This window comes from Salvelinus sp. IW2-2015, linkage group LG20 (genome assembly GCF_002910315.2).
Source record: "Salvelinus sp. IW2-2015 linkage group LG20, ASM291031v2, whole genome shotgun sequence".
In the NCBI taxonomy this organism is placed as follows: Eukaryota; Metazoa; Chordata; class Actinopteri; order Salmoniformes; family Salmonidae; genus Salvelinus; species Salvelinus sp. IW2-2015.
This window is the reverse complement of record NC_036860.1, coordinates 18,817,813-18,841,620: the sequence shown is the minus strand read 5'-3', so window position 1 is coordinate 18,841,620 and position 23,808 is coordinate 18,817,813. Positions and strand designations below refer to the sequence as shown.

At 43.7% G+C, this 23,808-nt stretch overlaps 1 protein-coding gene across 1 annotated transcript in view; it reads left to right on the top strand.

Annotated features, from left to right (window-relative positions):
• The first annotated feature begins 415 nt into the window (after positions 1 to 415).
• srrm3 (serine/arginine repetitive matrix 3) overlaps positions 416 to 23,808 on the top strand; it is a 159,293-nt gene continuing 135,900 nt past the window's right edge. The window contains exon 1 of the mRNA XM_070449254.1: positions 416 to 596. The gene's annotated coding sequence lies outside the window, so the exon portion shown is untranslated. The remainder of the gene's footprint in view (positions 597 to 23,808) is intronic.

Genomic DNA, 23,808 nt, shown 5'->3' with positions numbered 1-23,808 from the left:
GTTATAAAACCTTTTGCCCACAAGGTGGGGCTGCCCGCGACCAAATGTTGCTTGTTATTAATCTACAAGGAAGTGAGTTCGGAATCAATTGGACTTTCCCCCAAAAATCCTAGATTCACAATAACGGTATTATTTTGTGCATGTAAACGTAGTCCTGATGGTATTATTTTGTACTCTCTACAATCAACCAGCATGTGCTTGTAGTCAAAAAAGTCGCGCTAGATGGCGCTATCCGAGCGTACACGTCCACTAAATATTACTCTTCCATGTCCAGGATTTGGTAGGCTATTTTTCTCAGACGTCATCCTGCGTTGTTCATAGATGCAATGTTCCCTCCCATCCGGTAGAGGTTACTGTGCATTATTGTGGGCGTGGAGCGCTGTGTTTTTACAATACTGCTTTGCCACTTCTTAGTGCTGTCCACTTCAGCACCAGGCAGGATAACAGTCAGCTCGAACTTTGGAATCCAGGACCACGAACAGAACCTTCACAAGAGGACAGCACCGCTAAACGTCACACGGTGTCCGAAATACATAAACCATCACCGCCGTCAGCCGTCCAACAACTCCGTTATTCACGAGAGAGAGAAGAACAAGGTAAGAAACATCACGTAAAACCGTGCTTATTCATAGAAGAGGATGAAGTTGGCAAGCTCGCGACAGCAGGCTGTTCACGCATCAGTGAAGAATGAACGGTAGCTCGAGCCCCGTTAGCATACGCAGGCTGGATTAAATAAACAGATTAACTTCGCCGTTTTTATTTGACAATTACTTCTGTGTTTGCATCAGATAAACACGACAATCTATTTTGCTATGGTACCGGCTAACTTCTACGTTCAAGAACTGTCCATGTACAAAGAAAGACCGTTATTGTTGTTAATCACACTGATCCGTGCTCTGCAGATGTCCCTGTTTTTTGTATTTATTTCCGGAGCTAAAATGTTGCCTGCTACGTCTTTAATTCGCAGGTTCATGAGTAGAGATGTTTACTGTTTACCGTTCAGTGAATTGTCTGTGGTTGTTCATAATCATTTTTGTCTCGAATAATGAGCCACATTGATATGAGTGGGTGATGACAAAGTTCCTTGGGTATGCTTGGAGGAGATGTGTTTTATAATTACTTACTGTTATTCATCTCACTTGACAGTGAATTCAATGGAGTATGTTTCATCCTATGCTTGACTCCCTCCCCCAAACCCTTAGTTATACATAATCTTCAATGTTGCATTTCTCACTATCATAGTCAGAGTCCTGATTGTGATGAATGTCCTTGATTGTTCCCCAATACATAATAATGGTACAGTACATACTGAAATTGACCGGCATCCATGGATACAGGAATCCAACTCAGTTCAGTAGGCTAAACTCAACTCAGTGGGTAAATGTCTGCAAGCATTTTGCTACACCCGCTAAATATGTGTATGTGACCAATACAAATGGGATTTGATTTGAAATTGCTCCCATATCCCCGTGGTTCCTGATGCAGTTTGCGCTTGTTTAGCAGTGGGTCTGTCTGGCTTACTTCCGCGTGGAGGTAGACACATTTACAATATCGAAATATACACATCATGACAGCATTGAAAGACAAGCAGAGAGTTGGTGTCATCCTAACCAATATACAACTTTTCCTTGTTTCACGTCTGATGAACTGGTTGTACAGAAGATGCCGCCGTCATACGGTGTCGTTTTTTTTGTCATATCGGTTGTCAAATACGGTGTAGCAGTTGTTTGTCACGTGGCGTTGCTTTTGCGGTTGTCGTCTTGCTGATAGGTCTCATCCAACGTCGCTGTTAGTGTGTTTGTGTGTGTTTGTTTAGCCCTCACCTCAGCAACCCTGGGGCGGTCAGCTAGTCAGCCAGCTAGTCCAGTCTAGCCCAATAGGCTGATAAAAAGGATTAGATCAGATTGCATTAAGATGAAGCTAGCTGCTGGCTGCTTGTTGTTCACACGCAAGGTGACAAAGAAAGGAAAGTTGTAGTCTGGCCAATAGAGATCCCTAGTCGCCTAGTTGGACTAGCCGTTGAAGCCGGTCACCGAACAACTACTCTCAGCAGAAATCTCTCCTGTACTCTATATCGCTCTCTTTCTCCTGCTCTCTTTCGTTGTCTCTTTTTATCTACATTTACCATCTGTCTGCTGTTCTATTAACTTGGTTGTTTGACGAGCAGTGACATTTCCCCCTGTCTGCTACCCCTCTCTCTCTCTCTCTGTGAGTCTAACTACTCCTGCTCTTCTCTTTCTTCACATCCAGGCTCTGTCAGTCAGTGCCTCCCTCCCTCCCCAGTGCTTCATCCCCCAGCAGACACACGCTACTCCTCCTCCTCCTCCTGTCCTACTTCCCTCATCCCTCTTTCTTATGAAGGACACCCAGCACAGCTGGGAGGGGGAGGAAGGGAGGGGGAGATGAAGGTTGTAGCAGGGAGAGGGAGCTGTGTCAGTTATGGGGTGCGGGGAGGACGAGAGTGGAGGTGGAGGGGGGAGAGGGATCCAGGGAAGGGGTGTGTGTATCCTCAAACTACAAACAAGGCTTCTTCGACAAAGATCTTTTCCAAGCAGCAAATGATCACGGCCTGCACATGTCGCCCCACATCCACCGCCTTGTTTTTAAATCCGAACTCTGAATGTTAGAGCACAGCGGGTGGCGGGTTAACGCTTCCTTATTTAAAGACGGCGATTCCTTCCAAATGGTGCTCTTATCTCTGAGCAGCATGGAGAACGCAGCCAGAAACKGTTCTCCTTCAACCCCCTTGAACCACCAGGCAGCATTGGGCTGGTGTGTGTGTGTGTGTGCGTGTTTGTGCGTGTTTGTGCGAGTGGGCATGTGTGTGTGCGGGCATATGCGCGTGTGTGTGTGCATGTGTGGAGAACAGAGGACAGGAGGGGTGAGAGACAATGTCKGGCACTAATGGTAATAGGTCATATACATTTAGCTGTTTGTATGTAAAGCCCCTGACAGTTCAATAGACCTGGACTTGGTCATAGATGTATGGCGAGGGCAGTGATGTGTGACTACCACATGTTGTTTGATCCAGGATGTCACCTTCAAGATCTGTACTATCAAAGGAGGCTTTCTATTTGGGTTATAATGATGCAAAGGATTGCAAACTGTATTGTATAGCCTCTTCAGTAGACAAACTACAGAGTGTAATATGAATGATCACATAGAGACAAGCCCCTAGTCTTTCCTGTCTGCCTGCCCCATTATACGCCCAGGGACTCGACATACAGTTCTGGTGGCCAAATTAGCACACCTCTGTTTCCTTGTTATAACACATACATATTTTGATCTTATCCCCCTCCACGCAATCACGCACACAGTTCATTCTCTGTCTTCGTCTGTCTCTTAATGTCATTCTGCGTGTTTGTGAATGTGAGTGCGATCTGGCCTGTGTGTGTGTGTGTGCGTGCGTGCGTGCGTGCGTGCGTGCGAAAGAGATCTGGCACACGTGTATGTGCATGTGTGTGTGCTTGTTTGCGTGCTCATCTGCCTGTCTGCGCTACTGGAGACCTAGTCATGGACCCAATGTTCCTCACAGATGGGAGAACGTATGCTTCCTCTTCCTTTTAGAGTCCCTCTGCCTGTACAGTAGTTCCCATGTATCCCTCTACAGCAGATGCTACTGGAGAAGGCTTGCATTACCCCACCAGATGACTCGTCTACAAAACTAGACCTTGGCTCTTTATATTATTCACATCTGATAGAGGCTTTAAAGGGGCAATCTGCAGTTGCTACATCAAATGTATAATATGTACCCATTGATTCTTTAACTTTCTCTAACTGCCTCGTGAGCTTAGTTCAACGGCTGTACCCCATCAGAACCCAAAATATAAGCTTTTTTACGCCAATGTTTGTAAACAAAGTCATTATTAACAAACACTGTATAGCCTCAAAACATGGTTAAAACTATAACGTTGATATCATGGAAGGTCAGTTCTTGCATCCATAGCTCTGCCTATGAATTTGATGAGTGGTTACATTTCTCCGGCCCCGTCCCTCAGCTTCTTACAGCAACGCTTTGTCATTGTTTAAACTGCGGATTGCCCCTTTAAGATACGCTACCATTCTGGTGTGCTGTTTCCTTTATTTACTTAGATAGCTTGTGTGTGTGTGTCCGTGTGCGTTCGTGTATGCTGGCTACCTGAGGTATGTGAGCGAGGTCAGCATAAAAGTGTGTGATCTAGATATTCCTTTACATCCAGAACAATACTTTTTTTCCATATCCTTTGACCAGAGACCGTCACGGCTTAGATTCTCTCATCAAGCAGCAAAAAACATTACATGCAATTTAGATCAAGGGCCCAAATTTTTTAATTTAATAATTAAACCAGCCAGATACATTTTTTTAACTGAGTCTTCTACTAATATATTGTGTCCTCTGCAGGCTCGTAGTTGTTAAATCAAGACTGATGTATTCTCTTTTTTTCCCTTAGATTTCTTATTACTCAATTAAATGTTGGCGTTGTTATTCATCATTTGGATGAATTATAAAAGCATTACTCCCCTACAGGGCTAACAGGCTTCTCTGCASTATAGTAGTGCTACGTCCCAAATGGCACCCTCTTCCCTGCATAATGAGCCCTATTCCCTATGGGCCCTGGTCAAAAGTAGTGCAATGCACAAGTCTATAATAGGGTGCCGTTTGGGACGCTACCTAGATATTAGAGCAGGGAAGGCCAGTGTTTTTGATGAGAGGATCAGATGAAACGGCATTATTGAAGCGAACACACAGTCATGACAAAAACTGGAGGATGAAAATGCAGAGCTTTTCACACGCACGCATGCACAAACACACACACACACACACACAAACAGGCACACAGGCGCACGCATGCACAAACACACACGCACACAGGCACTCTTAGAGGGTTGGCTCTGTTTGAAGCTGTCACTGAGTTACTACTCTGCAGCGAGAGGAAAGGGCACACTGCGCCTTTGGACAGCTCTGGGTGCTGTGTGTGTGTGTCCTCTTGGGATCCCCTCTCTCTCTCTTCTTTCCCACTGACTTCAGAGCTGCTTTGAAGTTTCCTCCACAGTAACGGGGTGAAGGGAAGAGAGAAGGATGAAGGGAGGGAGATAGGGATAGGAAAAGAGGACAGGAAAGGAGTAGAGAGAAAGAAAGGGAGGTACAGAAAGAGAGGCGCTGCTTTATTTCTTGCCCCTAGTCTCTGGGTAGTGGGAGAAGAGGACAAGAGAGGAGGGGAGACGAGTAGAGAGGAGAGAAGAGATGAGTAGAGAGGAGAAGAGAGGGGACAAGTAGAGAAGAGATGGGAAGAGAGGAGATGAGTAGAAAGGAGAGATGAGTAGAGAGGACAAGAGAAGAGAGGAGACGAGTAGAGAGATGAGTAGAGAGGACAAGAGAGGATAGATGAGTAGAGAGGACAGGAGAGGAGACGAGGAGAGAGGAGATGAGTAGAGCGGACAAGAGAGGAGACGAGTAGAGAGGAGAGAAGAGATGAGGAGACGAGGAGAGAAGAGATGAGAGGAGATGAGTAGAGAGGAGAGAAGAGATAAGAGGGGAGTGAGAGATAAGGACGAGAGAGAGGGTAGAGAGATGAGTAGGAGGACAAGAGAGGAGGCGAAAAAGAGGACGGAGGAGACGAGGAGAGAGAGATGAGTAGAGAGGACAAGAGAGGAGACGAGTAGAGAGGAGAGAAGAGATGAGTAGAGAGGAGAGAAAGAGATGAGTAAAAGGACAAGAGAGGAGACGAGTAGAGAGGAGAGAAAGAGATGAGTAGAGAGGACAAGAGAGGAGAGATGAGGAGAGAGCAGATGAAAGTAGTGAGAGGACAGGAGAGGAGACAAGGAGAATGAGGAGACGAGTAGAGAGGAGAGAAGAGATGAGTAGAGAGGACAAGAGAGGAGAGAGAGGAGAGGGACAGGAGAGGAGACGAGGAGAGAGGACAAGAGAGGAGAGAAGAGATGAGTAGAGAGGATAAGAGAGAAAATGAGACGAGTGGAGAGAAGAGAAGAGATGAGTAGAGAGGAGACGAGTAGAGAGGAGAGATGAGTAGAGAGGACAAGAGAGGAGAGATGAGTAGAGAGGACAAGAGAGGAGAGGAGAGATGAGTAGAGAGAGGAGAGAAGAGATGAGTAGAGAGGACATGCGAGGAGACGAGTAGAGAGGAGAGAGATTAGATGAGTAGAGAGGACAAGAGAGGAAGAGGAGACGAGTAGAGAGGAGAGAGGACAAGAGATGAGTAGAGAGGACAAGAGAAGGAGACGAGTAGAGAGGAGAGGAGACGAGTAGAAGAGGAGAGAGGACAAGAGATGAGTAGAGAGTATAATAGAGGAAATGAGACGAGTGGAGAGGAGAGAAGAGATGAGTAGAGAGGACAAGAGAGGAGACGAGTAGAGAGGAGAGAAGAGAGGAGAGGAGGTGAGGGAGAGAAGAGAATGAGTAGAGAGGACAAGAGAGGATGATGAGCGAGAAGAGATGGTAGAGAGGACAGGAGAGGAGACAGGAGAGAGGAGATGAGTAGAGTGGACAAGAGAGGAGACGAGTAGAGAGGAGAGAAGAGATGAGTAGAGAGGAGACGAGTAGAGAGGGAGAGAAGAGATGAGTAGAAAGGACAAGAGAGGAGACGAGTAGAGAGGAGAGAAGAGATGAGTAGAGAGGACAGAGAGAGAGTGAGGAGAGATGAGGAGAGAAGAGAGTGTAGAGAGGACAGGAGAGGAGACGAGGAGAGAGGAGATGAGTAGAGAGGACAAGAGAGGAGAGAAGAGAGATAAGAGAGGAAATGTGACGAGTGGAGAGAAGAGAAGAGATGAGTAGAGAGGACACAAGAGAGGAGACGAGTAGAGAGGAGAGAAGAGTAGAGAGGAGAGGAGACGAGTAGAGAGGACAGAGAAGAGAGGAGACGAGGAGAGAAGAGATGAGATAGAGAGGACAAGAGAGGAGAATGAGTAGAGAGGACAAGAGAGGAGAGGAGAGATGAGTAGAGAGGAGAGGAGAGAAGAGATGAGTAGAGAGGACATGCGAGGAGACGAGTAGAGAGGAGAGAAGAGATGAGTAGAGAGGACAAGAGGAGACGAGTAGAGAGGAGAGATGAGTAGAGAGGACAAGAGAGGAGACGAGTAGAGAGGAGAGAAGAGTAGAGGAGAGAGAAGAGATGAGAGGAGAGGAGACGAGGAGAGAAGAGAAGAGATGAGTAGAGAGGACAAGAGAAGAGAAGAGAGGAGACGAGGAGAGAAGAGATGAGTAGAGACAAGAGAGGAGAGGAGACAAGTAGAGAGGAGAGATGAGAGGAGAGGAGTCGAGAGGAGAGAAGATATGAGTAGAGAGGACATGCGAGGAGACGAGTAGAGAGGAGAGAAGAGATGAGTAGAGAGGACAAGAGAGGAGAGGAGACGAGGTAGAGAGGAGAGATAAGTAGAGAGGAGACGAGTAGAGAGATGAGTAGAGAGGAGACGAGTAGAGAGGACAAGAGAGGAGACGGGTAGAGTGGAGAGAGGATCTCTGGACAAGAGAGGAGAGAAGAGATGAGTAGAGAGGACAAGAGAGGAGAGGAGACGAGTAGAGAGGAGAGATGAGTAGAGAGGACAATAGAGGAGACGGGTAGAGAGGAGAGAAGAGATGAGGAGAGAGGAACAAGAGAGGAGATGAGAGAGGAGGAGAGAGGAGAGGAGACGAGTAGAGAGGACAAGAGAGGAGAGGAGACGAGTAGAGAGGAGAGAGGACAAGAGATAAGTAGAGAGCACAAGAGAGGAGACGAGTAGAGAGGAGAGATGAGTAGAGAGGACAAGAAAGGAGACGAGGAGAGAAGAGATGAGTAGAGAGGAGAGAAGAGATGAGTAGAGAGGACAAGAGAGGAGAGGAGACGAGTGAGAGAGGAGACGAGTAGAGAGGAGAGAAGAGATGAGTAGAGAGGACTAAGAGAGGAGACGGGTAGAGAGGAGAGAGACAAGAGAGGAGAGAAGAGATGAGTAGAGAGGACAAGAGAGGAGAGGAGACGAGTTAGAGAGGAGAGAGACAGAGAGGAGAGAAGGAGGAGAGATGAGAGAGGAGGAGACGAGTAGAGAGGAGAGAAGAGATGAGTAGAGAGGACAGAGAGGAGACGAGTAGAGAGGTGAGAGGACAAGAGAGAGGAGGAGAGCTGAGTAGAGAGGAGAGGAGACGAGTAGAGAGGAGAGTAGAGAGGACAGGAGAGGAGACGAGTAGAGAGGAGAGACGAGATGAGTAGAGAGGACAGGAGAGGAGAGAAGACTGAGGGGAAAGAGAGTGTTTGACTTTGGAGCGTGGTGGAGCACAGTGCACCCCCCCTCAGTGAGCCTCTGAATAATAGAGGAGAGGAGTGTCTGGTTCCAGAGCTCACAAAGCAGGATCAGATGATGACTTTCCTCTCCTGGCTTGGGTTACAGGGAGGGGAGGTACATGATATGAACAGCTGCCGCTCAACTAAACTGTTGAACAACTGATCATCTGTGGTGTTGTATTGAACCATACACACACACACATACCCTGACCTATTCACACACTGAGTACCTGGAGTACCTGTGAGACGTCACACTCTCATCATCTCCTCGAAGGAGCCATCTACCTGAGAGAGCAAGAGAGGGGGAAAAGAGTGAGAGGAGAAGTCAAGCTTTTATTTATTGTTACGACTAAAYTCACACTGAGAAAGCAGCTCAGTCACACAGTGATAATGCTATCATTTTCTATAGTTTGGTGTTGAAGGTATCAGTGTCTTATCCTACGCAGACATAACAGCCGTCATGTGGGGTTGCAGTGCCTATTATCAGCTTCTCTACTGACTCTTTACACTCATACCTGTAACCAAGTTGAAAATGGCAGATTTTGGCACTGATAAACGCCTGAATTGGAACGCAGTGGCTGTACAGTAACATGCTTATACATGACRTCAGAGCTCTGGCTCTGCGTTTCACAGCTGTGTGGGGGTTTTGACTGACAGACGCTCTGAACTTGAGCACCTTGTGCGACAAGAAGTTCCCCCATCCCTCCTGCTGATTGGGCAACTTTAGCAAACGTTTTGTTGTCTGAGTGAGGGAAATGCTGTAAAATACGACGACTCGGTGTATTTTGAAAGATGAAACGTTGAGGATTACAATAAATACCGCGTTGATGTCATAAAAGCAATCCAAACACGTGTGAGTCCAAATGTGCACTTCACATTTGCACTTCCCTTCCATATCATACAACCCGTGTAATATACAGTGTCAACATTTGTGAACACTATGTTTGACGAACAGTTACAGGGTGACTTTGGCGTCATACCCTGGGTTTGTTCTGAACTGAATTAACTTGTGTTTGTCTATTGTGGAGAAAATTTGACACGGCACACACACCTGAATGCACTCCTGCATGACTCCTTCCTATGCACACCGAACATTGCATTGTGAAAGCCTAACACTGTAATATCGTATTTTATAACTTGGCTAGTTATGTTGTCAATAGGTCAGGCTTTCAAATGATGCCCGACTGACCCAGATTGTGATCTATAATGGACCGTTTTTTTKGATTGCGTAAACAAGAACAGTAATTGTGTGAGGGCGGGGATGCAGGGCTGTGTTCCAAACAAAACAACTACAAGTGTGCTTTGTTCTAGCTCCTCAACGACACAGCAAGGAGAGCGCAAAAAAAGCACCTTATATTTGAAGTCTCTTCTTTGAGTCATAAAAAGTGCATTGATATTGCTTAGGAAATGTGCACACTTTGGAGAGGTGTGTGGTCACTTGGAGACTCCAGTAAGTCTCCTCACTCAAACCATTGTCCATTTTTTTGTCTTACGTTGCACCAACACCACATTTTACAGGAATATGCTTATCATGTTACTGAATGTATCCAGAGTATTTTAAGATTTGGTTATCAACAAATGGACCRAAAAGTACAGTAAATGTAAAATACACATAAAATCAACAGTGTAATGTTTGGATTTAGTCTTGTGTCAGGTGAACGGTTGTGTCCTCACCTTTTGGTTGTGTCCTCACCCATTGTCTCAAAACTGTTCCCTTTCAATTGCGACCATAGTTAGGTATATGCTTTTCATATTTCTTCTGTAAGAAACATTTCACTTTAGCTCCAACCATATAGGCCAATTCTCATGAGTGCAAAGGTTTAATGGCCTGTTTCCAATGGCCTGTTTTGGGRAATTACAAATATAAACGCAACATGCGTTTTCAAAGATTTTACTGAGTTACAGTTCATATAAGGAAATCATTAAATTGAAAGATATATACAGACTGGGGAGAGAAACAAGTATTGTGTACCTGCGATTTTGAAGGTTTTCCTACTTTACAAAGCATGTAGAGGTCTGTAATTTTAATCATAGTACATTCAACTGTGAGAGACGGAATCTAAAACAAAAATCCAGAAAATACATTGTATGTTTTTAAGTAATTAATATGCAATTTTTATTGCGGACATAAGTATTTGATACATCAGAAACGCAGAATTAATATTTGGTACGAACTTGTTTGCAATAACAAAAGGATCTATACGTTTTCCTGTAGTTCTTGCCCAGGGTTTGCACAACTGCAGCAGCATTCTGATAGTGGAATCACCCTCTACCTCCATACATGATGCCTTCTAATCCATGTCCTTCCAGGTTCTGGGGCTGTCGGTGTGCGCATTATGGACGTTATGCTCTCCCTCCATAAGATTTTTCTATGGGTCAGGTTCTGGAGACTGAGCGTAGGCCACCCAGGGACTTGAGATGCTCTTAGATGCCACATCCTTACGTATGCCCTGGCTGTGTGTTTCGGGTCGTTGTCATGCTCGGAAGAATCCAGCCACGACCCATCTTCAATGCTCTTACGGAGGAGAAGGAGGTTTTTTGGCCAGATCTGCGATACATGGCGCATCATCCCTCCTCAATACGGTGGCCAGCTCGTCCTGTCCCCTTGTGCGAAAAAGCATCCCAAAAATTATGTTTCCACCATGCATGTCGTAGTTGGGAGGGTGTTCTTGGGGTTGTAGCTCAACCTCTTCTTCGTCCAAACACGGGCGAGTGGAGTTGTTAGACAAAAGAGCTCTATTTTGTCTCATCGAGACCACATGACCTTCTCCCATTCCTCCTCTGGATCATCCAGATGGTCATTGGCAAACTTCAAGACGGCCTGGACATGCGCTGCTTGAGCAGGGGGGACTTGCGTGCGTGCAGGATTTATCCATGAAGCGTAGCTGGTGTTACTAATGGTGTTTTGGAGACTGTCGCCCAGCTCTCTTCAGGTCATTGACCAGTCCTGCTGCGTGTGTTTCTGGGCTGATCCCTCACTTCCTTATGAATCATTATTGCCCATGAGGTGAGATTTGCATGGAGCCAGACGAGGGTGATTTGACGTTCATGCTTGAAATCTTCCATTTCTATAATTGCGCCCAACAGTTGTTGCCCTTCTCACCAGAGCTGCCTGCTAGTGTCCTGTGCCCATCGACTTTGTGCAGGTCTTACAATTTTATCCCTGATGTCCCTCTACCGCAGTCTCTGGTCTGTGGCCATTGTGGAGAGATTGGGAGTCTGGTTTGATTGAGGTGTGTGTGAAAAAAAACCAAGGTGTTCTTTATTATACCAGGTAACAAGTTTCAAACAGGTGCAGTTAATGAACGGTAATGAGAGTGCGCAGAAAGGAGGCTTCTAAAAGAAATCTAACAAGGTCTGTGAGAGCCGGAATTCTTACTGGTTGGTAGGTGATCAAATACTTATGTCACGCAATAAAATGCAATTTAATTACTTAAAAATCATACAATGTGATTTTCTGGATTTTTGTTTTAGATTCCGTCTCTCACAGTTGAAGTGTACCTATGATAAAAAATTACAGACCTCTACATGCTTTGTAAGTAGGAAAACCTTCAAAATCGGCAGTGTATCAAATACTTGTTCTCCCCACTGTAAATGAGGCCCTAATCTATGGATTACACTTGACTGGTAATACAGATATATATCTGTTGGTTACAGATAGCAGATCAGAAAAGCAGTCACTAACTTGTGTGACCACCATTTGCCTCATTCAGCATGACACCTCTCCTTTGCATAGAGTTGATCAGGCTGTTGATTGTGGCCTGTGCAATGTTGTCACCCTCCTTTTCAATGGCTGTGCGAAGTTACTGGATATTGTCGGGAACTGAAACACTCTGTCGTACATGTCGATCCAGAGCATCCCAAACATGATCAATGGGTAACATATCTGGTAAGTATGCAGGCCATGGAAGAACTGGGACATTTTTAGCTTTCAGGAATTGTGTATACATCCTTGCCACATCGGGCCATGCATTATCATGCTGAAACATGAGGTGATGGCAGCGGATGAATGGCACGACAATGGGCCTCAGGAGCTCCTCACGGTAGCTCTGTGCATTCAAATTGCCATCGGTAAAATGCAATTGTGTTCATTGTCTGCCATCTGCCCGGTGCAGTTGAAACCAGGATTTATACGTGAAGAGCACACTTCTCCAGCGTGCCAGTTGCCATTGAAAGTGAGCATTTGCCCACCGAAGTCGGTTCCGATGCCGAAATACGGTCAGGTGAAGAACTTGGTGAGGACGACGAGCACGCAGATGAGCATCCCTGAAACGATTTCTGACCGCAGAAATTATTTGGTTGTGAAAACACACAGTTTCATCAGCTATCGGGATGGCTGGTCTCAGACGATCCCGCATGTGAAAAAGCCGGATGTGGAGGGCTGCCGTGGTTGCACGTGGTCTGCGGTTGTGAGGCCGGTTGGACGTACTGACAGAAATAAGCTTGTTGTACATATGGAACATTTTTGCGATCTATTATTTCAGCTCATGAAACATGGGACCAACACTTTAGATCAGGATGTCCCAACTGGTGGTTTTATTTTGCCCCACAAGCTTTCTGAGACAAACAACACGTTTAAAAAAAATCAAAATTGTATTTTATATTTTTTTATTAACATAAAAGACTGTAAAAATAACAGGAAATCAGCTCCAAGTGATTTTTATTTAAGACATCTGTTCCGAAGTACACATAATAGAGAGACACGTGATCGTATACAAATATAAGCAAGGTTTGAAATGATTATCTTTAGTCAAACATTAGATCTGTTCGGGCTTCTTGCGGTCAATCAATTTGCAGTCTACGATTTGCGGTCTTGTAATTATGTTCTGGGCCCCCGACCATCCGCTCCAGAACAAATCGGCCGGCTGCTGAATCTAGTTGATGATCCCTGCTTTACATGTTGGATTCATATTTTTGTTCAGTGTAGTCAAATTAGACCATTACACCTCAAGTTGCTTAGAACCAACTGACAGTCATTTGTGTGTGCTTAGCTAGCCCTTTAACTCAAGTCAGATTAGTGACTAACCAGTTGGCAGTAAGTGTAACGATCGTCTGTGGTGGTAGAAGGATCGGACCAAAGCGCAGCGTGGTAAGTGTTCATGTCTTTTTAATAAACAAAACTGAACACTGGAACAAAACAATAAACGAAGTGAACAAACTAAACAGCGTGTGTGGCGACAAACACTGACACGGAAGACAAACACCCACAAACCAAAAGACAAAACAGGCTACCTAAATATGGTTCCCAATCAGAGACAATGACAAACACCTGCCYCTGATTGAGAACCATATCAGGCCAAACGACAAACCCAACATAGAAACACAAAACATAGATAACCCACCCAACTCACACCCTGACCACACTAAAAACAAAGAAAATACAAAAGAACTATGGTCAGAACGTGACAGTAAGTTTCAGTAACTCGTCCAACATAAAAAAATGCTATCTGTTGCACCACCTGGGCATAAGTCCTTCTATGAGATACGACTGGGCGTATATTCTACGCGAAGTAGTGAGCAGGCGTAGGGGTGTTAAATTGTGATGAAATAAACAAATGTAGCCTACAGACGGAGATTCAGTGAAACCAAATTATGATTAATTATCAGACAAATCAAGGGATTTTAGTCGGGATATAGGCTTCTATAATCCACTTGCAAAATAATCCACTAGGCTACATAACATGCTAGGAAAATATTCTGATCAGTGCTAGATGAGCAAACTAGACTAAAGATGATATACCGGCCCCTGGAAAATAATGTCTCCACTGACCTTTTCACTCTTTTCTTTCCGGAACAGTCTGGGAATTCAAATCAGACCTCTCCTGCTGATCCGCTGTCCTTTCAGGCACAGCCAGGATTTAGACTGACATTCTTGGGCTGGATTTCAAACGATCTCATTTTCTGCCCAGAGACTGATAGCCCCACAGTGCAGAGATGAGGGGGGTCCTCGATTTGTCTTGTAAATGTCTTCTAAAAACACAATACACCAGCATTCTCATCATCATTCTATCATAGAGCGGTATGTGTGTGTGTTTTGGGGGAGGGATGTTGCAGTTATAAACCTGTGTCTCTCTGTGTGTGCGTGTGCACACACATGTGTGTGTGTTTTGGCGGAAAGGTGTGGCAGCTGTATGTTCACTCAAGTCTGTCTATAGGTCTGTGTCTATAGGTCTGTGTGTCTTGGTTTGTCTGTCTATAGGTCTGTGTCTATAGGTCTGTTTGTCTATAGGTCTGTGGGTCTTGGTTTGTCTGTCTCTAGATCTGTGTTATAGGTCTGTTTGTCTATAGGTCTGTGTGTCTTGGTTTGTCTGTCTATAGTCTGTGTCTATAGGTCTGTTTGTCTATAGGTCTGTGTGTCTTGGTTTGTCTGTCTATAGGTCTGTGTCTATAGGTCTGTGTGTCTTGGTTTGTCTGTCTATAGGTCTGTGTGTTTATAGCTCCGTGTGTTTATAGCTCTGTGTGTCTATAGGTCTGTCTGTCTATAGGTCTGCTTGTCTTTAGAGCTGTGTGTCTCTCTGTCTGTGTGTCTAGGTCTGTCTGTCTATAGGTCTGCCTGTCTATAGGTCTGCCTGTCTATAGGTCTGCCTGTCTGTCTATAGGTATGTGTGTCTGAAGGTCTGTGTGTCTATTGGTCTGTATGTCTATTGGTCTGTCTATAGGTCTGTGTGTCTATTGGTCTGTGTGTCTATTGGTCTGTCTATAGGTCTGTGTGTCTAAAGGCCCGTGTGTCTATTGGTCTGTGTGGGTGTAGTGTTCAGGTGTTGGCTGGATGGTTCAAACATCCATGGTCCTCTACCATCCGGCCATGCTGCGAGAACTCTGTAAATAATGTATAGCTCACTTACCACACAAAAAGAGAAAGATGGGGAATGGTCAGACATGCTAAACATGTACACGCCTTTACACACAGACACATTGTTAGAACCATGAAAGTCCAGGAAAAGCAGCAATATTCATTCCACCCATTGACAATCTCTCTGACTGTGTAAATAGATCGTAATTGGGTGTCATAAATGTCTAAATTGCTCATTGACACTATTAGCCTATATAATGCTAACACAATGGGTAACATGCAATGTATTTATCATCGCTCCGTAATGACTTGTGTCTATTGTATACAGCAGTGATGTGTGTCTAAGACAATTTCCCCCAGACAGACTCTGTAGCTGAACCTACTTCTAGTACTTGGCCTTTTGAGAGGGATCCACAGGTAAAGGACATTGATAGTGAATAGTGAATAATTTAGAGGCTCAGTCAGTATCAGACATTGTCACACAGTGAGCTGGTTGTTTTATCCTCACTGTGGATACATCCTGAACTGTTATGGAAGAAGTGAGGGTTATGATTGCACGCCCTTAGTCGAAATGCTCTATCTCCTGCTTACACTACATAGTGTTACAGTTGAAGTCAGAAGTTTACATACACCTTAGCCTAATACATTTAAACTCAGTTTTTCATAATTCCTGACATTTAATCCAAGTAAAAATTCCCTGTTTTAGGTCAGTTAGGATCACCAGTTTATTTTAAGAATGTGAAATGTCAGAATAAAAGTAGAGAGAATTATTTATTTCAGCTTTTATTTCTTTCATCACATTCCCAGTGGGTCAGAAGTTTACATACACTCAATTAGTGTTTGGTAGCATTGCCTTTAAACTGTTTAACTTGTGTCAAACGTTTCGGGTAGCCTTCCACAAGCTTCCCACAATAAGTTGGGTGAATTTTGGCCCATATCCACATAATTGTCCTGCCTCATGATGCCATCTATTTTGTGAAGTGCACCAGTCCCTCCTGCAGTAAAGCACCCCCTCAACATGATGCTGCCACCCCAGTGCTTCACAGTTGGGATGGTGTTCTTCGGCTTGCAAGCCTCCCCCTTTTTCCTCCAAACATAACGATGGTCATTATTGCCAAACAGTTCTATTTTTGTTTCATCAGACCAGAGGACATTTCTCCCAAAAATATGATCTTTGTCCCCATGTGCAGTTGCAAACCGTAGTCTAGCTTTTTTATGGCGGTTTTAGAGGAATGGCTTCTTCCTTGCTGAACGGCCTTTCAGGTTATGTCGATATAGGACTCATTTTACTGTGGATATAGATACTTTTGTACCGGTTTCCTCCAGCATCTTCACAAGGTCCTTTGCAGTTGTTCTGGGATTAATTTGCACTTTTCGCACCAAAGCACGTTCATCTCTAGGAGACAGAACGCGTCTCCTTCCTGAGCGGTATGACGGCTGCTTTGTCCCATGGTGTTTATACTTGCGTACTATTGTTTGTACAGATGAACGTGGTACCTTCAGGCGTTTGGAAATTGCTCCCAAGGATGAACCAGACTTGTGGAGGTCTACAATTTGTTTTCTGAGGTCTCGGCTGATTTCTTTTGATTTTCCCATGATGTCAAGCAAAGAGGCACTGAGTTTGAAGGTAGGCCTTGAAATACATCCACCGGTATACCTCCAATTACGTCAAATTATGTAATTAGCCTAATCAGAAGCTTCTTAAAGCCATGACATAATTTTTGGAATCTTTCCAAGCTGTTTAAAGGCACAGTCAAACTTAGTGTATGTAAACTCTGACCACTGGAATTGTGATACAGTGAATTATAAGTGAAATAATCTGTCTGTAAATAATTGTTGGAAAAATAGACTTGTGTCATGTGTAACATAATAGCTTCTGTCCTCTCCTCGCCCCTACCTGGGCTCGAACCAGGGACCCTCTGCACACATAGACAACAGGCCACCGTCGAAGCATTCGCTATCCCATCGCTCCACAAAGCCGCGGGCCCGTTCAGAGCAAGGGGAACACAACTACTTCAAGGTCTCAGAGCGAGTGACGTCACGATTTAAACGCTATTAGGCACACCCCGCTAACTAGCTAGCCATTTCACAGAGTAGATGTCCTAATTGACTTGCCAAAACTATAGTTTGTTATTAACAAGAAATTTGTGGAGTGGTTGAAAAACAAGTTTTAATGACTCCACCTAAGTGTATGTAACTTCCGACTTCAACTGTACATGATTAGATGCACACTGTCAGGTGTGCTTGCAAAACCCAGAAAACTACATCAATCTATGCTCCAAAGAAATAGCTACTAGTTACAGACATAACTGCATTTTGAGGAGTGAGGTGGATTTGATGTCAGTCTGATGTTGTTGTGTGTGGTGTGTGGTGGATAGTTGTGTGGTGTGGCACGGTGTGTGTGTGTGTGTGTGTGTGTGTGTGTGTGTGTGTGTGTGTGTGTGTGTTGTGTGTGCTGCGTGTCATTGGGAGGATTAGTGTAAGTCTACAGACATGCAAAGACAGGCTTCCATTAGTCTGACAGGCAGGCTGCAACACAATCGGTAGCTTGTGTCTAAAGACATTTTAGGGTCTGTGTCACCCAACATCCGTCCCATTGTGACGGGGAAGGAACTGCTGACACCTGCCCTAACACAATTTCTTAAGTGGCCCCAATTTACAGAGTGAAGTGTTTATCAGTCGTGGTGGCCTGCCCTCCTGATCCGCCTTCTGAGAGGGAAATGACCATCGTCGTAAAACATGACATTCCCAACAGCTATTTTACAGAATCAATTTTTTTCTCTGATGTTTGACTGTGCCGATGTTCTAGGGCTGCATTAATCGAATTCGGAATTGTGATATTGACGTGTGCAATATCCATATCGCAAGACGTTCCGATTTTCTCCTTTCTTTGACACTCCATTAATACAACAAAAACTAAACTACGGTACCTCCTCCAATGAGATGCGCTAGAAAAGGAACTTAGTCATGCATGCATACTTTAATTTTTTTACTTATTTGTGGTCCTGGAACTCAAACCAACTATCCTGGCTTTGCAAGCGACATCCTCTACCAACTGCGCTATATACTGTTTAATTAAGCAATACGGCCCGATGAGGTGTGGTGTATGGCGAATATACCACGGCTAAGGGCTGTTAAGCACGACGCAAAGCGGAGTGCCTGGACATAGCCCTTAGCTGTGGTATACCGTATACAAAGGATATGACAAAACATGTATTTTTACTGCTCTAATTAAATTGGTAACCAGTTTATAATAGCAATAAGGCACCTTGTAGGTTTGTGGTATATGGCCAATATACTACGGCTAAGGGCTGTGTCCAGTCACTCCGCGATGCGTTGTGCCTAAGAACAGCCCTTAGCCATGGTATATTGGCCATATACCAAACCCCCTCGTGCCTTATTGCTTAATTATACAGTAGTAATAAACGTCTTTAAAAGCTCTAATGCTAACTAACATTAATTTGTAACATCAACTACGGCAACAGTAATTGCTGTGTGATTGAGCTGTGTAGACATCCTCTGCTTTCAGCAAGAGAGGGACTATGTGGGGCAGAGAATCAGCAGCATGCAGCAGTACAAACAACCCACTAAAGAAAGAGAAAGCATGATCCATGTGAATGCTGCTTGTGGCCTCTGGCTGCCCCTCTCTATCCAATCTCTTTACCAGGGAATGTTTCTCTTCATTGCTCCCTCCTTGCTCAGGGAATTGGAAATTGGAACACACACATACATAGAGAATTGGAAAAATGTAGGTGGTTGGAGGGGGTGGGCAGGGAGTAGCGTCGGTGGCAGCATGAGGCGAGAGCCCTGTTTATTTTCCTGCGCTCTTCGTCACGGGGCCTAATGACACGCGCAGGGAGGGCCTGCGTGCAGGCGCAGTGAGGGAAGATGGAGATGAAGCTGGACGTTTTAGTATTTCAATTGTATTGAAGTCAGAGCATTTGTCGGCAGGCAATATAGAACTGCTATTTACCAACCGACCTTGGTTATATTACCAGTCTGATAAAAAGAGTCAGCGTGCAGAGACTGAGAACGGCGCCTTCACTTTGCTTAGTGAGGCTCCCAATGTTGTTAAACCACTGATGGCTCTTTTCACCTACAAGGGATGAGATTCTGAAGACTTGCTTTCTCAGCAAGACGGGATAGGAGGATAGGCCTATTTTATTTTTCATGGTGTTTTATACCTTCTCCTAGCATCAGCAGTGTTTTGGTTTGAAGTCTTTTATGAGGTTCCACAGTCATTCTATTGGTTTTGTCATCGATTAGAGGCATGAAGAAGCCGTTTTATAATGCTTCTTTGGTTCCTACAGAGACCATGAGCTCACGACTGCATCATTAAGTAATGTAAGTTACTGCAATCAGTGATGCTTCATCTCTGCACGCAGCTGGCTGAATCATGACTCCAAGAATGGTGAAAGAGAGAGAAGAGAGGGAAAGAGTAGGGAGAAGGAATAGAGGGAGAAAGAAGGAGAAGATTGAGGTGAAGGGAGAGACAGAGAAGAGAGAAAGATTGAGAGATCGAGAAGAAGAGAAAGCAAGATATGCTACTGTAGCTTAACACCAGGTGTTAACTGCCTCCCTGTCTGCTGTAAGTGTGTGAACGTTTAAACGTTTCAATAAAATTGGGATTAATGTTAAGAAAAATCCCTATCCGAAAAACTATGTTTTTTTGACGTACAGTGAGCTCCAAAAGTATTGGGACAGTGACAATTTTGTAGTTGTTTTGGCTCTACGGGACAGTGACAATTTTGTTGTTGTTTTGGCTCTACGGGACAGTGACAATTTTGTTGTTGTTTTGGCTCTACGGGACAGTGACAATTTTGTTGTTGTTTTGGCTCTACTCCAGCACTTTGGATTTGAAATGCTTAAATGACTATGATATAATGACTATGAGGTTCGGGTGAACCATTTAGAAATTACAGCACTTTTTGTACATAGTCCCCCCATTTTAGGGGACAAAAAGTATTGGGCCAAATTTACTTATTATATGTGTATTGAAATAGTAAAAAGGTAATTATTTGGTCCCATATTCATAGCACACAATGACAACATCAAGCTTGTGACTCAACAAAGTCGTTGGATGCATTTTCTGTTTGTTTTGGTTGTGTTTCAGATTATTTTGTGCTCAATAGAAATGAATGGGAAATAATGTATTGTGTCATTTTGGAGACACTTTTATTGTAAAGAAGAATATAATATGTTTTTAAACACTTCTACATGAATGTGGATGCTACCATGGTTACGGATAATCCTGATTGAATTGTGAATAATGATGAGTGAGAAAGGTACAGATGCACAAATATCATACCCCCAAGACATTCTAACCTGTCACCATTACAATAACAGGGGAGGTTAGCATTACTGGTGAGAGTTAGAATAGTAGAATAAACAAGGTGCAATTTTGAAATATAATTTATAGATAATTACAGCCAAAATTACCTGCTATGACCTGCATCCCTGCTATGTAAACAGAGCTGATTTCCACGACAATTTCACTTCTTAAACTAGTTTTGTTTAGCTAATAAGATGAAAACATTACTTTGAACTACTTTTGGGTACCTTGTTAACATTTCAACAACACGAAATACATGTTTTAAGCGTTGCTACATTTCCAAATAGCAAAGAAAACCTGTAATCTGCTTGGCAAATCCATGTTACGTACCTTACAGATCACAAAGTCAGCTAATTTCCATTCCATTCAAACCCGTTTGATTCATACACTGGCTTGTCTGGCTGTCATGTTTTTATTTTAACCTGCCCTTCCCTTATCTACACTGAAATAATATAATTTCAGTAGTCCTCTATTATGATAAAAAAATTATATCTCACATAGCTCATTAATACACCCTTGAATACATATGTATCTATTGTAGGTCTTAGTTCAATAGTATTAATTGTATCCTAACTGCCACTTTGTTCTGAGTGTTTGCAGTGCTAATGTATCTGTGTATCTCACATATTATGTTCCCAGTATAATACAGCAAGCTAACTTTCTTAGGGTGGTTGGTAATGGAGGACATCAGGTGGATCCACGTCTGGTTGTTGGGCAGAACCCCTAGGTCCTGGAGAACAGGAGCAGAGATAAATGGAACAGGGGCGAGACAAAGACATAAACAAGCAAACACACAGGTTACAGGTATAATTTTACTGCAAGAAATGCATAAATCGCCTGGAGTTTATATTCTTTTACTCTACATGTAGAAGGTTATAGGCCTACAGTCAGTGTCCATATTTCAGTTACTATTCCATTTAACCCATATGAATTTAAATTAGGATTTTCTGTTTATTCATGGTTACATGGATACTCGTAAGTGGGATATCAAAGGTGCTTGTAAACAGCTTAAGACCTAAAGCAGGATATGAGTTACTATCCGGAATACTGTGTGCATGTAAACGTGATCAGTGTTTGACCATATGGGGCTGACTCCACCCTACTGTGTAATGGGCTCCGGGACACTTCTGCCGTATTACTCAAATATAGGACCTCCAGATATACAAACACTAACTAGAGACCAATGTCCATTTCCAAGCAACCCTGGCCTAAAGTTTGATTTGGAAATGGACACAAAAGATTAATGGCTAGGGAGAAGAGGTTTTAAGGACCCGGAAGGAACTGGGCAACTGAACAGTCAATTGAACATTTCAATTTCAATAAATACACTGAACCAAAAATATCAACACACCGTGTAAAGTGTTGGTCTCATGTTTATTGAGCTGTAATAAAAGATCACTGAAATTTTCCATATGCACAAAAAGCTTATTTCTCTCAAATTTTGTGCAAACATTTGTTTACATCCCTGTTAGTGAGCATTTCTCCATCCACCTAACAGGTGTGGAATATCAAGAAGCTGATTAAACAGCATGATCATTACACAGGTGCACCTTGTGCTTGAAACAATAAAAGGCCACTTCAAAACATGCAGTTTTGTCACACGACACAATGCCACAGATGTCTACATTTTTTAGGGAGTGTGCAATTGGCATGCTGACTGCAGGAATGTCCACCAGAGCTCTTGCCAGAGAATTGAATGTTCATTTCTCGACCATAAGCCGCCTCCAACATCGTTTTAAAGAATTTGGCAGTACATCCAACCGGCCTCACAAACGCAGACCACGTGTAACCACACCAGCCCAGTTCCTCCACATCCGTCTTCTTCACCCTTCGGGATCATCTGAGACCAGCCACCTGGACAGCTGATGAAACTGTGGGTTTGCACAACCGAAGAATGTCTGCACAAACTGTCAGAAACCGTCTGAGGCAAGCTCATCTGCATACTTGTTGTCCTCACCAGGGTTTTGACCTGACTGCAGTTTGGTGTCATTGCTGAATTCAGTGGACAAATACTCACCTTCAATTGCCACTGGCACACAGGAGAGGTGTGCTCTTCATGGATGAGTCCTGGTTTCAACTGTACCTGATGATAGCAAAACTGAGGATGGATCAACAACATTGTAGTTACTCCACAATACTAACCTAATTGACAGAGTGAAAAGAGGGAAGCATGTACAGAATAAAAATATTCCAAAAGATGCATCCGGATTGCAACAAGGCCCTAAAGTAATACTGCAAAGCTATTCATTGTCCTGAATACAAAATATTATGTTTGGGTTAGTCTGCTTTCCACCAGACACTGGGAGATGAATTCACCTTTCAGCAGGACAATGACCTAAAACACAACGCCAAATCTACACTGGAGTTACTTTCCAAGAAGACAATGAATGTTCCGGGGTGACAAAGTTACAGTTTTGACTTAAATCTACTTGAAAATCTATGGCAACAAACAATTTGACAGAGCTTGAAGAATTTTGAAAAGAATAATGGACAAATGTTGCACAATCCAGGTGTGGAAAGCTCTTCGAGACTTACCCAGAAAGACTCACAGCTGTAATCGCTGCCAAAAGTGCTTCTACAATATGTTGACTCAGGGGTGTGAATACTTATGTAAATGAGATAATTCTGTATTTCATTTTTATTCATTTGCATACATTTCTAAAAACATGTTTTCTCTGTCATTATAGGGTATTGTGTTTAGATGTTGAGATAAAAATGATGTATTTAATACATTTTGAATTCAGGCTGTAACACAACAAAATGTGGAATAATTCAAGGGGTAAGAATACTTTCTGAAGGCACTGTAGATGGCTAAATGCTGAAAAATTGTTAAATAAATCCTTCCAGCCATCTAATAGAAGTTAACTATTTAGCTAGCTACTTAACCTGAATAGTGAATTTCTCTGCCCTCCCTACGAATGTTGCGCCTCTTGTCAGGATCAATGGTGCCTTCATGGTACTTCGCCTGGTTGGAAAGATTCATAAAATCTCTTTGAGTGATGCCATTAAAGTGCAAGCTACATAAAAACAGAAAGCCAGCTTCAATAACAGTTAGCTAGTTGAGCATTTCTCCTTTGCCAAGATATGCCACACCTGTCAAGTGGATGGATTATCAAGAACCTGATTAAACAGCATGATCATGACACAGGTGCACCTTGTGCTGGGTACAATAAAGGGTGGAGGTGGGGTTATGGTATGGGCAGGCATAAGCTACGGACAACAAACACAATTACATTTTATTGATGGAATCTGAATGCACAGAGATACCGTGACGAGATCCTAAGACCCATTGTCGTGCCATTCATCCGCCGCCATCACCTCAATGTTTCAGCATGATAATGCACGGCCCCATGTCACAAGGATCTGCACCAAATTCCTGGAAGCTGAAAATGTTCCAGTTCTTGCATGCTCACAAGACATGTCACCCACTG